This window comes from Capsicum annuum, chromosome 12 (genome assembly GCF_002878395.1).
Source record: "Capsicum annuum cultivar UCD-10X-F1 chromosome 12, UCD10Xv1.1, whole genome shotgun sequence".
Classification (NCBI taxonomy): Eukaryota; Viridiplantae; Streptophyta; class Magnoliopsida; order Solanales; family Solanaceae; genus Capsicum; species Capsicum annuum.
Window position 1 is genome coordinate 178,872,244 of NC_061122.1, and position 13,467 is coordinate 178,885,710.

The following is a 13,467-nucleotide window of genomic DNA, read 5'->3' on the forward strand; positions in this document are numbered from 1 at the left end:
ATTCTCTGGTTCGTGCGGCTACACGCACAGAAGCTCTTCCAGCTAGGGGAGAGCTGGGCCCATATAGCCCGTGAATACCTTGTTATATTAGGATGTGCTACACAACCCAGGTTAAGGTTTTCGAAGTTCATGCTAAGCCTTGTTCCCTACCCTGGCCTGTGATGTTATATTTATATATATGTATATGCATTTCACATAATATCAAGCATTGGATGTTGTACTGGTTTTGAACTGTTGTCATGACATTATTTTATTCCTCTATCCCTGAGTTACATACTAGCGCTTCAATCGTTAACTGTCTCCAGACGTTGTATCCCCATGCAATGGAGAAACCAGAACTTCTTCTACTTTTCTTGCATAGTGATCTGATGCTCGAGTTAGTCATGAGCTGACATTAAAGTGGTGAGCTTTCATACTTTGGAAGGCTTTATTTCATAGTCCATATTTCCTATGTCTTAGACCTTGTTTAGACTTTATTTTAGCTACTGTCGCGGGCATGTCCCGATATTTTATTGATTTTGGATTTTGTAGAGGCTTTGTTGGATTACTGTGGACTTGGGTGGTTTGGTTGGTTATTTGATGACGGACGGTTGTCTGGTTACCGATGGTTGGTATAGATTTATCATGAATTGTTATTGGATACATTTTAGCAATCTTGTTATATGTTCGGAATTCATCCGACATTTTAGGATGTTGTGTGGTTTGGTTAGGCGAAGGGGGTGATCTCCGATCCACGTCGGACTTGAGATACCCGTCATGGCTATACCCTAGTTCGGGTCATGACAATTTAGCATTAAATATTATCATGTTTTTAATACTTAGATGACTTAATAATAATTTTTAAATACTTAAATGAGTTATAATAATTAATTAGGGGTGATATAGTAAAATTACAGTTGAAGCAGCTGAAAGGACATATCATAAATATTTATTTTATTTTTCTGTTAAATATTATTAAATTTTTAATACGTAAATGAAGTATTATAATTAATTAGGGGTGATATAATAAAATAACGAAATAAAGAGCTGAATTGGTCGGCAGCAAGGACAACGAAAAGCTTCTCTCAAGTGCCTCTTATATTCTAATAAAATAAAAAGTAATATATCATCCATTTTAATTTTTTGATTTATATTTTTTTTGTTCATTTAAAAAAATGTTTTTTCAGTAATTTTTTATTAATATATTTAATTAAAAAAAGTACCTTTTTAAATCTCTACCAAGTTAAAATAGGTAAAATAAATTAAAACGAATGGAGTATTTATTAGGCGTATATCAATGATCTTCTAAATGTGGGAGTTAACTACTTCCTTGGCCTGTGAGCGTATCGCTATCATGAGAGTATGAACTCGCCGGGGCTTCTAAGTTTCGTCCTCAATCATTTACTATTTCCCTAAACTCTAACCAAAATCCGATCTGATTTCATAAGCACTGTCCTCAACAAAAAGGACACGTAGATGATTAAATGACCAATTGTCATGGTGTCTATTTATTTGACAACAACTTTCTCCTACAATTTTGTGTTGCTACTCTCTACTCAGGACTGAAAAATTTCTAGATGATCACCTATGTTTAGGAAATTGCATATAAATATCACTTTTACTTTATTTAGGAGTAAATTTCCTAGATGGTCACCCATGTTTAAGAAATTGCCTACAAATATCACTTTTATTTTATTTAGGACAAGAATATCACTCGACTATTTCTATTTTCCTTAAAATATACTTAACACCTCAAAAACCTTCTCTCTCCTACTTGAAATGTCATGTCATTAAAAAATTTTCCTTTTTAAGATAAATAGATCTATTTAGCTTATTTAACTAAAGTTTTAGCCTAATTCTTTCTTTTAAAAAAATTACACATGATGTATTAATCATTGAAAATTAATTTAATTACACAGACACTTGAATTATTTTATTTGATATGTACTTTTCAAAGTTTCTTTTATTTACTTATTTATTTTAATATTTAATAATAGTTAAAACTCAAGTATTTATAAAAATGGTACTCATTTAATTTTTTGTTGTTATTTATTTTATATATTAAAGATTCTTAAAATGTAAAAAGAAATAAAAACGACGGATTTATATTTTAGAAATTAAATTTTTTATTTATATGATAATAAAAGAATAAAATACACTTTTTTGGAATCATACAAAAGAATTTTTGGATTAATATAATCCAAAGATATTATATTACCTACAAATATAGAGTCATAGAGAATAAAAAAATATAATTTGTTATTTAAAAACATTGATGAAAAATCTACGGTATTTTTTATTACCAATCAAAATTCAATAAGAAAATTTTAATATGTATTATTACCTGAAAATTTTAATTTGGACATAGATTACTTGCAAATTATTATGCAAGATAATTTTTAATAAATATATAGTGAAAAGAAGATTTTTTTTTTCTTGCAATTCTTTTACAAGTAATTGTCCATAAATAAAATAAGTAAATCCGTAAGATAAGACATAAAATTTAGAAAAGAAATTATTATTTTTAATTTAGTTTCTTTACTTTTTTTGTGATCATTATATTTATATCTTATTTTATTATACAATTAAATGCTAATTTATACCCATACTTCATTCTAAATCCATCAAAAGTAAAGAATAATTGATTGAGTAATATTTTAAAAATCCATTTGTAATAGTACTGAAGAAGGTATCATTTTATTAATATTTCTTAAAAATAGTTTATTTGTTTCAAGACTACATAATTTTTCTTTCCTTCAAAAAAGGAGATATTATTCTTTTATTCATATATATATAACAAACTTAATGTCTAAAATATGATATCTATCATTTTATTTCTTTTATATTTTAAGAATTTTTAGTATATAAAATAACGATAAAAAATTTATCGTACCAATTTGTATAAGTACTTATATTTTAAATTATTATTACATGGTGAAATAATAAATAAAAAAATAATTTTGAAGAGTATATGTCAAATAAAATAACCTAAGCTTTTAGTGTAATTAAATTAATCTTCAATGATTAATATATCATGTGTAATTAGGATACTTTAGTTAAATAAGTTTGATAAGTTATATATTTATAAAAATCAAAAAGAAATTTTAATGATATGATATTTTAAGTAGGTGAGAGAAAAATTTTAAGATGTTAAATATATTTTAAAAAAAATAATGAAAGTTGGATGTTTGTCCTAAATAAAATAAAAGTAAAAGTGATATTTGTAGCTAATTTTTAAAATCATTCCTGCAATTTACTCCTTTCTCCTACAATTTTGTGTTGCTACTCTCTGCCTATGTCTTAGGACTGAAAATTTCCTCCACAAATTTATCAGGTAAGTTTCTCTTCTTAATTTATGTTTTCTTATTCTAACTACGTCCAGATTCTTTCTAATCCGTATGTACCCTGAACCCAATCATTACTTCTATCTCACAGATAAGGAAATATGTTAAGAATAGTCCTTTGCATCAAGTATTCCGCATTTAGGCAGGAAAATATGTATAAACATGGAACTTCTGACATATATGTAAAAGTGGTACATAAGCAACTTTATCAGTACATCGCTCCAGATAAGAATATAACTGCTGGTATAAATAAGGTAATATGTGTAGATAAGGAAATATGGGATCATGATGACAGTTATCTTCATCTGTTGCTTTCCTTCTATTTTATCAGCCAAGACGATCATCAGTATATTTTATCTAATGATTCACCTTAAAAGATTGAGGATTTGATTTCTTATAACAGGTTAGTTTTCGAAGAATTTAAGCTTTACATACCATTTTTACACTAAGCATGTATTTGGTATGAAGGATAATATTTTTCATAGAAATGTTTCTTTGAAAACAAACTGGTTTCTTACTTATTTTTTTAGTTTTCAAGTGTTTGGTAAGTAAGCAAAAGAAAAATATTATTTAAGAGCATTTATATGTAATCTAGCAAACAACTATAGATGGGAGGACGCCTTGGGGTTGGTGGAGTGAGATGGTCAAGGGGTAGGGCGAGTTGGGTGGGTGGGAGGATAGAATAAATATAGAATGTCACTTGTGGAACTTGTTTTTCCGACCTCCTTTAAGGGAGGTCATTTTTTTTATTTTTAAGGATCTGAGAAAAGGTTTTACAAAAAAATTGTCCAACCAAACATGGGAAAATATGGATGATCTGCTAAAATTTGTTAAACTAAACTTTTTAATTAACTTTGATCTTTTACTCAAATTCCTAGTATATATTATTGTACAAATTTGCATGTATCTAGCTTTCAAGTGCCATATAGGGTAAAAGACTATTTGCAGTATCATGATCCTTTATATAATTCCTTTTATCAGCAACAACAGATGATAGACGAATGTATGCACTCTTTCTTTAATATATAGAATTATAAAGGTGGAACCAAAATTTGAAGTTATGGGTTTAGGATTTTAGTCCTTTAAACTTACTGGGTTCTAGATTAATAGTGTGTTCATATTTAATGAATTTAAAAATTACAAATATAAGGTTTTGATCAAAGTTATTGGGTTGGGCCACACCCATAGCCAAAACGCTAGCTCTGCCCCCGAACAGAAACTAATACTAGACTCTTTTTGCTTAAATCTTTCTCTTAATTGGTTCAGGATACTGTTGTTTACAGACATACTAGCAAAAAGTGAAGTTGGAAAAAGGAAAATATGTCAAGCTGTTCAGATTACCAGTTGGTTTCACTTGTACTGTTACTGCTAATAACGGTCCATCCAAGTTCACAATTCCAAGTTACGGAAGAAAACGGTGTGAAATCTGCTGGCTTTCTATCACCAATGTTTGTGCTGGAACCTGGATTTGTTTCTAACAATTTTACTACGACATTGACTTTCCAAAAGGCCATATTGCTCTCAAAAGTTTTGATGCTGAAGTGGTTGATGAGGCAGGGTATTCGGTACCCCTCCATGAGACATATCTTCACCACTGGGTTGTTTTAAGATATTATCATCGAAAAGGTGTGGATGTGGCAAAGTACCATGGTAATCTGGGGTTCCACAAATCAGATTTTACTATCAAGAGAAACTCAGGGATATGTGATGGAGGTCTCTCTCAATATTTTGGTCTTGGGTCAGAGACCAGAAAAACAATCACTTATGTTCCAGACCCTTATGGAATAGAAGTCGGTAATCTAGTAGAAGTACCTCCGGGATACGAGGAGAGATGGATGCTCAATGTACATTCAATTGATACTCGAGGTGCCGAAGATAGATTGGGATGCACTGAATGCAGGTGTGATCTTCATAATGTTAGCAAGGACGAGTATGACCGAGTTATAGAGCCAGATTACATCGGAGGCTTGAGATGTTGTTACGATGAAACAAGATGCAGGGTGAAGGACGGATTCCAAGGATCGAGGAGAAGCTTGTACCTGAAGTACACAGTGAAGTATATTGATTGGGATGCCTCCATTTTGCCTGTCAAAATTTATATACTTGATGTCACTGATACATGGAAAAGGCCAGGAAAATCAATAGCCACTGTGGCAAGACATCATTGTCTGGTATGAGCAGTTCCCTATTATGTGTTATATTGTTCATTTCATTATCTGTGTATATTTCTGGTACCTCTGCCTTAAAGATCTGGTCAATAGATATAGATCAGTTCTGGAACATACATTTCTGCGCATCCAGAATAATTATCACTCTTGTCGTAAATCTATTAGTATTACTCCGTATTATACAATTTTATCAATAGCTAAAAAGACCTAATGACATGCTTTTTCCGCAAATTTTCATTCATTTAGAAAGCATTCCCCTGCTTTCATTTGTTTGACCAGCTTTTATTTGGCTATATCCCATTTCAAAATGGCAAAATTTTTCATTTCAAGAAATTAATGGTTATATAATGTCTGCATCATTCTGTACACAGGATAATTACAAGAGCGAATGATAATTCAGCTCATAAGTCTAATCATTTTTAGCTCTTTGCTATTACTTAAATATATCTGGCTAATATTCAGGCAACCTTTTTTTTTTTTAACTTCAGATCAAATATTTAGTGGAGTCATGTCCGGCATCTGTATCAAATGTTGATTGCAGTCATACGAAGAAGATAACTGTAACTTTTCCTAGTGGTGGAGATATCATCTACAGAGTTGCTCACCAACATACAGGTGGGACTGGTATGGCACTCCATGGAGAGGTACTATAAACTATTAAGTTTTGTTTCTTTGGTCATGTTCTTACAATCTGGATGACTTTTATAATTTTCTTAAAAGATTTTCAGAAAATTAACTTACTGATAAAGACAAAGGATTTTGGACAATAAATTTTTCTTTTAATGATACTTGGCTTAGTTGTGTTGCATCTGAACACTGGTTATGCATCCCATCACTTGCAAGACCAGATTGATTGAATCTACGTAATCTCATTCTTTTTACATCAGATTAAAAAAAAAATGGTGTTAGCATTCATTTGATACGATTGTCATACTTCAGAAGATTATTTCTTCCTTTTAACTGTTAGTCCTAGCCTGTCAGAATGGTATTATTTCAGTTTATCTTCAATTAACTACAGAAAGCTTGACTTTTTTTAATTATACTGAATGGAACCTCCTTACCTTTGAGACAATTAATGGTCATATTTATTGTCTGCTGAGTGAATATGTGGCCCCTCGATGAACTTCATCATTACATAGGAGATAGTAATTCTCTTTTATAGTTAATTGATTTTGTTTTGTGAGTGCATAGGTGTAAGGCCAGTATCTGTCAACCTAGTGGTAAATCGGAAAGATAAGCTAGTGTATGAGGCCATGGCTATCCAGTGCCTACCTAGTAAAACAGTCATAATAGATGGTACGAGTATGTACAGCCATGCATCCGCCTTACTACTCTAGATACATTGTTGAGTGTTTGTATAGCATATTATTCTTCATTGTCTTCATGGTTAGCAAAGCGGGTTTAGTTGTACTAATTTATGGAGCACCTTGTTGGAGGTTGGTGTTGATTATTTCCTTAATTTCTTCTTTTCTTTTCCTTCTGCACTGGTCTAGGATGGACGTGTCATATGCTCATCTCTTCCAATCTATGGGGAAGGAAAGGAACCAGGAAATGAAGCTGGTTACATTGTAGGGATGTCCAGTTGTTATCCTAGGCCTGGCTCTATGAAGATTTCGGAGGGGGAGATGGTAACCTTACTATCAAACTATAGCAATGCTCAGAGGCATACAGGAGTGATGGGGTTGTTCTATCTCTTGGTTGCTGACCATCAGCAAAGCCTAATTCGATCCTACATTCCACAGATAGAGTAAGATCTTTGACTCATTAAAAGATTTCTAGGTCTTAGAGTAGTGAATTTCCTGCATAATTCTACGCAAGATCTTATTATTTCTGAGGTATTCCTGTTTCATCAGATTTCCTGAACTTGTTTCTTCTTCATTAATCCAGACAGGGGAGATTGTAATATTGCACAATGCTATTGGAGCCTTGGCAGTGTTTGGAATTGCACTACTTGTTGGTGCTGTTGTCATTTATCAGTGTCGGAATCAGAGAGAGGAAGGCTATGAACCTATACTGATGTGAAGTTCTCTCTTTTCTGGTGACTCTGGTCCTTGGTGTATACAGTACTCAATACAAGTTATCATCACTGCAAGTTCTGATCTCCCTTCTTTTTGGAGAGCAGTTACTCAATACATGTGTTGCATTTGTATGTTAAGTCATGAATTACAAGATTTTGTAAAATAATTTAAATATTATTAAAATAAAAATTTGAGTAAATGGTCATACATAAAATGAAGTACAAGTGTGTGTGAATTTATCTTTGTATCTTTGTATAGTGACATATTTTTCAATGTTAAGATGATCCTAGATATTATGTGAATTTACGAAGTTGAATAGTCAAAATCTAATTAGATACATAGTACTTTTTTTCTTATTTTGATTGCATGACATAGGTTGAACAAGAAGTAATAGTAAGGAGCTCGTGAAACACTGTGATCACTTTTCTGTTTAAGCAAAGAAGTTCAAATCCTCTAGCATCACATATGGGAGGTGAAACTTTATCTTCTGCCACTTTTATATTTTCTTAAGGTAGTTCATGTTTAGCATAAATCGTACGGAATATCTTAATTAAGATGCAAAATGATCAAAATAATTTCGGATGCTAATACTCTAGCCTGCCCTTCCAAGTCACGGCCTCTTCACGCGTCAACATTTATTCTCAAGTTTCAACTCCAAGGTATTTGTCGTGGGTGTTTTTTTTTTTTTTTTGGTAAAAAATGTGAAATATTACCATTAACAAAACAACAAGACATACAACCTAAAGAGCCTCCAGGGTTCTGAGAAAGAACAGTTAGAGCTCAAGGAATCACCACATCTAAGTACACAACTGTTCTTTCAAAATACTACACTTTTGTGCTCTCTTTGAGTCTCTAAGCATGTCTATTCTCTCCCTTACTTATTTCTATAGCTATACATTAACAAATTCTATGTTACAATTCACTTGTTGAAATATCTTCCTATTTGTAGCCTACCACGTGTGGTAAATCAAAGCTCCATATACTGCTGCAACAACTGCTTTCCAGAACAATTTCCTCCTTCTTTTGATTTAATTGAAAGGTATCATAACAATCCTTGCTGTCGAATTTTGATTTCAAGCCATGCCTTCAAACAACCCTTCACCTCTGCTGTCCATTTACAATCCATAAAGAGATGCTTTTGTCTTTCCAAAATACTCACCACATAAAGTACAGTTAGGGTCATCTACATTTATTTTCATCTTGATTAATCTTCCTCTAGTTTGCAATCTTCCTTTATAGGCTAGGGGAATCATAGTAGCTTAGTTAGTTAGTTACCTGAACTTCCACCTTGTTGGTGAGGGTTCGATTCCCCACATTGTAATCCTCTCCCCCATTCCGCTACCCCCCAAATTTTTTTTTAAAAAAAACTTCCTTACAGGCTAGCGAAGCAATGAATCTTTGTCTTGGCAACATGACTGAGCTCCAGATTAGTTCAGCCTCCTTTAATATTGGGCGTACTCCTTTGAGATCTTGGTAACTACATGAGACTGAATATGACCCTGAAAGAGTCAGCATATATCTTCCATTTTGATACCACACAGCAATCTGTGCATTGAGACCATTTAATTTCCTCCAGTACTAGCTGCAGTCAGCTGTGGGTATGTGATCCCATATATTTGTTGTACCTATCCTATATAGTCCATTCACCTATTTCACCCATAATACATCTACCTTCATAGCCACTTGCCATAGTAGTTTCACTACTGAAACAATATTCCAGTTTCCACTTCCTTTAATATTTATTCCTTCATACTTTTTTGGTACATACAGATTTTCCCAGGCTAACTGAGCTATCTTTCTTTTTCCTTCTGTAGAACTCCATAGGAAATCTTTGCATACCCTGTCCACCTCCTTCACCACACTTTGAGGCAAAATGAAAACTGCACACCAAAAGTTGTAAATAGAGAATAACACTGCCATCACTATCTGCAATCTACCACCATAGGATAAATGCTTGGTATATGCATTTTGTATTCTTGTGGTAATCTTATCCACTAATTGTTGACATTCTATCTTTGTCCATTTCTTGGATGCAAGTGAGAGCGCTAAACATCTGATAGGTAGAGTGCCCAATGAGAAACCAGTGGTGGAAAGTATTTGCTATTTTAGACCATCTTCTACTACTGCAATAAAGATGTTTGATTTATCTAGATTTTTACATGTAATTCTATCACTTGACTAAAGTGCTCCAAAGCCTCAATTACTCTCCACACTAATTTTACATCTCTTTTGCAAAAGATCTTAAGATCATCTGCAAAAACCAAGTGAGTTAACCTGGTCGATTTGCATATTGGGTGAAAATGAAAATTTGATAGGTCACCCATTTTGCTCAATATTCTTTATAGGCACTCAATTACCAAAACAAACAGCAGGAGTGATATGGGATCCCCCTGTCTTAATCCCCTATTGCCTTCAAAATATCCATATGTCATGACCCAAATACAAGGGTCATGATAGCACCCATCATAATGAATCTTGTCGAGTAAGCTTATCCCCCAAACTGATACACAAGGGTAAAAAGATAAAAATAACCCCAAGGTAATGGCTTCTAGAATGAAGCCAAACCATACAAGTATAATAAATGTGGAAAGAAACATAACAACAAATGCAACTATAACTCCCAAAACCCGATGTCAATAGTATAAAAACATATCTAATACAACTCAAATCCAAAATAAATACATTCGATATCCAAATACAAGAGAGAATGATGTCTCTGAAATGAAAATAAAGATATAATCTATAGAGTAAGATAGCAGAAGACATTCGGATGCCTGAAAATCATCAACTACTTTGAAAGCTCTAACAATTGCTCGAATTAAGCAACATTGGCCGCACCTGAACCTGAATCTGCACCAAAAAGGTACAATAGGAGTGGGTACAGTCCATTTATACTTGGTAGGTATTATAGGCCGACCAAGAAAAGTAGAAAAGAAAGTACACAAAATACACACTATAGGCATGTCACCTGCAATCAGAAAATATCCCACAATGGTCGCCCACAATGCTTGCACTAACAGTTCTAATATATCACAAATACAACAACAACACAACAAGTCGAATACAAGTATATATTATATCACATGCAAGTAGAAATAGAGAAGAACATGTATATACAAGATGGTTAAGTATAGATAACAGGATATATAGCAAGTAGACATATAACAAGTCGATATGGAAATCCAATCACAACATCAACACAATAAAACAAGTACAATGTATAAGATTATGTTGTTGCTGCTGCTGCTGATGATAATGCATGATATTATTGCACATTCTCCGTATACGCCCACGGAGGCAAGCCTCCCACCGTGGGACCTATGGAGTATTCGTCAACCCGTATACTATACCGCATACACCTATAGAGGAAAGCCTCCCGATGCAGGACCCACGAGGGTTCATCAACTCATATACCACCAATATCCATGACTCTTATTCGGTATAATCCTTCAGAGAAGGTCTATAAGATCCAATAGCCGATACCAATATCTAGTATTTCCAATATTTCTAATGTTTTCAATATTCCTAGTATTTCTAATATTTCGATTATTTCCAGAACACATACATAACATAAGACATGAATCAAGTACACGTACATGACAATAAGTATATATAAAGCAATACAGAAAACAAGTGAAATAATGTATGTGATGCCATAAGGATGATGATGCAATGTTCATAGCCAATCAAAATGAGTATTTGCACAACCAATCCACATAACATATTTTCATAACCAACCACAATGTTATAATTCCATAACCACGTGAGCCAATATCCTCTCATTATTTCCACCATCCATGAATTTCCACATTATTTATATGCCCAAAAAGTATGAATCTATCATAATACACCAAAGATACCACAATAGGCATTTATAACAACACAATATAATTATTCACATATATTCAAGGCTATTATCATCATGTAAGACCCCACATGGCCACACATATCACATAATATCCTAAATTTAACAATTACAACACATATAGGTCCCTACACGAGCACAAAGAATAGATAACTATTTTTCATGATTAGTTCCCACCCTTAACATGTATTTTGGTATACAAATTAAATAGCCAACCCAGTCTGAAGAGTTAAGCCATAACCTATCTCAAAAGTTAAAAATGGTCTGCTATACTTCAAACCTAAAGCCTTACTTCCCACGAATGATTCTGAATTCAACTAAAATCAAGAAATATAGAATCTACATGTCAAGACAAAGTCAACAATACCCATAATGCCTACTTTTGATTCGAGGTCAAGATGGACCCCTGAAATGAGTTTTCGAAGAAAAAGGGAAAATCCAAAAATTTATTTCAAAATGTGTTGCCCATGTGTTTAGGAATGTATCATTGAAAACCTAAGTCAAATCGGGTTAAAAATGAGGTTCAAATTGAAGAATAACCATTTTTCAACTTTACCGGGTAAAACCTTTGAAATTCATTTTAAATTGAAGAATCAAAGATATTTTGAAGGTTAAATAGAGGAAAAACAAGTATTTATAGGTTTAGAGACATTATTCAAGTGAAAATGAGTGAACTTGGGGTTTAACATCAAGCCATAAGGTTCTTGTGATTTTGAGAAATTAAACAAGAAATTAATCAAGAAAAAGGTGAATTTTAATCCAAAGATATTTGAGATAGTAGATGTTAAAGAATCTCTTAAGTCACCCGCTGTAATTAATTTTGAGTTATCATACTCATTAGCCTCTCTACTTTTTTAGAGGTAGGGGTATGGACTGCATACATTCTACCTTCCCCAGACCCCACGATGTGGGAATATACTAGGTTTGTTGTTGTTGTTGATACTCATTAGGGATTTTGGCTCTCGAGACATGAGTGAAAATGGACAATTTGCGCCCTAAGGAGCTTATTTATAGCCTCTTCAGGTATCCAGGTAGTGCTATCGCACTCACAGGTGTGCAATTGCACTATCTGACCTCGAGAGCAGATATCGCGATTGCAATCACCCCTTGTGTGATCTCACTATCCTCTCCGACACCAGATATCAGCTAAAACTTAAAAAATTTCCAACTTTTTGCTAAGGCCTCGGGATTCATTCAGAATTTGATTTACGCAAATGAACTATGTAACCCTACTAAAATCAATGCTTTAGATGTGTTGGCGAAGTTGAATTTTCCATCCATGGTCATTTCGACTAAATTTTGGTCTCACACCCTTATTTTTAATTTTCCAACTTTTTGACCAATAGGTCAAAATGAGTTCGGGTGCATTGGTACCCAAACCAAAGGTCTACCTAGCCTAAAATCGATATTCTGGAGCTAATGGCACAGTCCATTCAGTCATCCATCAAATGGATCAAAAGATAATCATAAAAGTCCAAAATAAGCCTCTTGAAGCCACCAAAAACTACATATCACACAAATGGTACCAAAATATATCGGGAATCGTGGCAATCACCCCCACACCCCAAAAATACCACAATGCAACTATGGGGAGGGATAAAATAGTCAAATCATAAAAACACATATTTCACATAATTTATCAAAAATTTAAGTCATTACATCATCCACCACTAAAAATCTAGTTCGTCCTCGAACTAAGACAAAGAAATACATAAATCAATGAAAAGTTGGGGATAAGAACTACGCATATCAGACTCGACCTCCTAAATAATAGTATCTACAGGTCGATGTTACCACTGAACCTTAACCATAGGGTTAAATCTAGAATACACTTGTCTAAAATTCCTATCAAAAATGGAAATTGATTTCTCAATGAAAACCGCTTATCTAAATAAACTGATGCCCAACGAATGACAAGAGACTCATCAGGAATGTAGCGGCGAAACATAGAAATATGAAAAACTAAATGGACAACCAATAAATCTGGGGGCAAATCTAAATCATACGCCGCATCACCAATAGTACGAAGGTTCTTGAAAGGACCAATATACCCGAGTCTAAGCTTTCCCTTCTTACCCAATCTTACTACACCT

General features: G+C 33.3%; 1 pseudogene; it reads left to right on the top strand.

Moving 5' to 3' along the window:
* Window positions 1-3,339: 3,339 nt before the first annotated feature.
* LOC107851859 lies at window positions 3,340-7,730 on the top strand (annotated as a pseudogene).
* The last annotated feature ends 5,737 nt before the right edge of the window (window positions 7,731-13,467 follow it).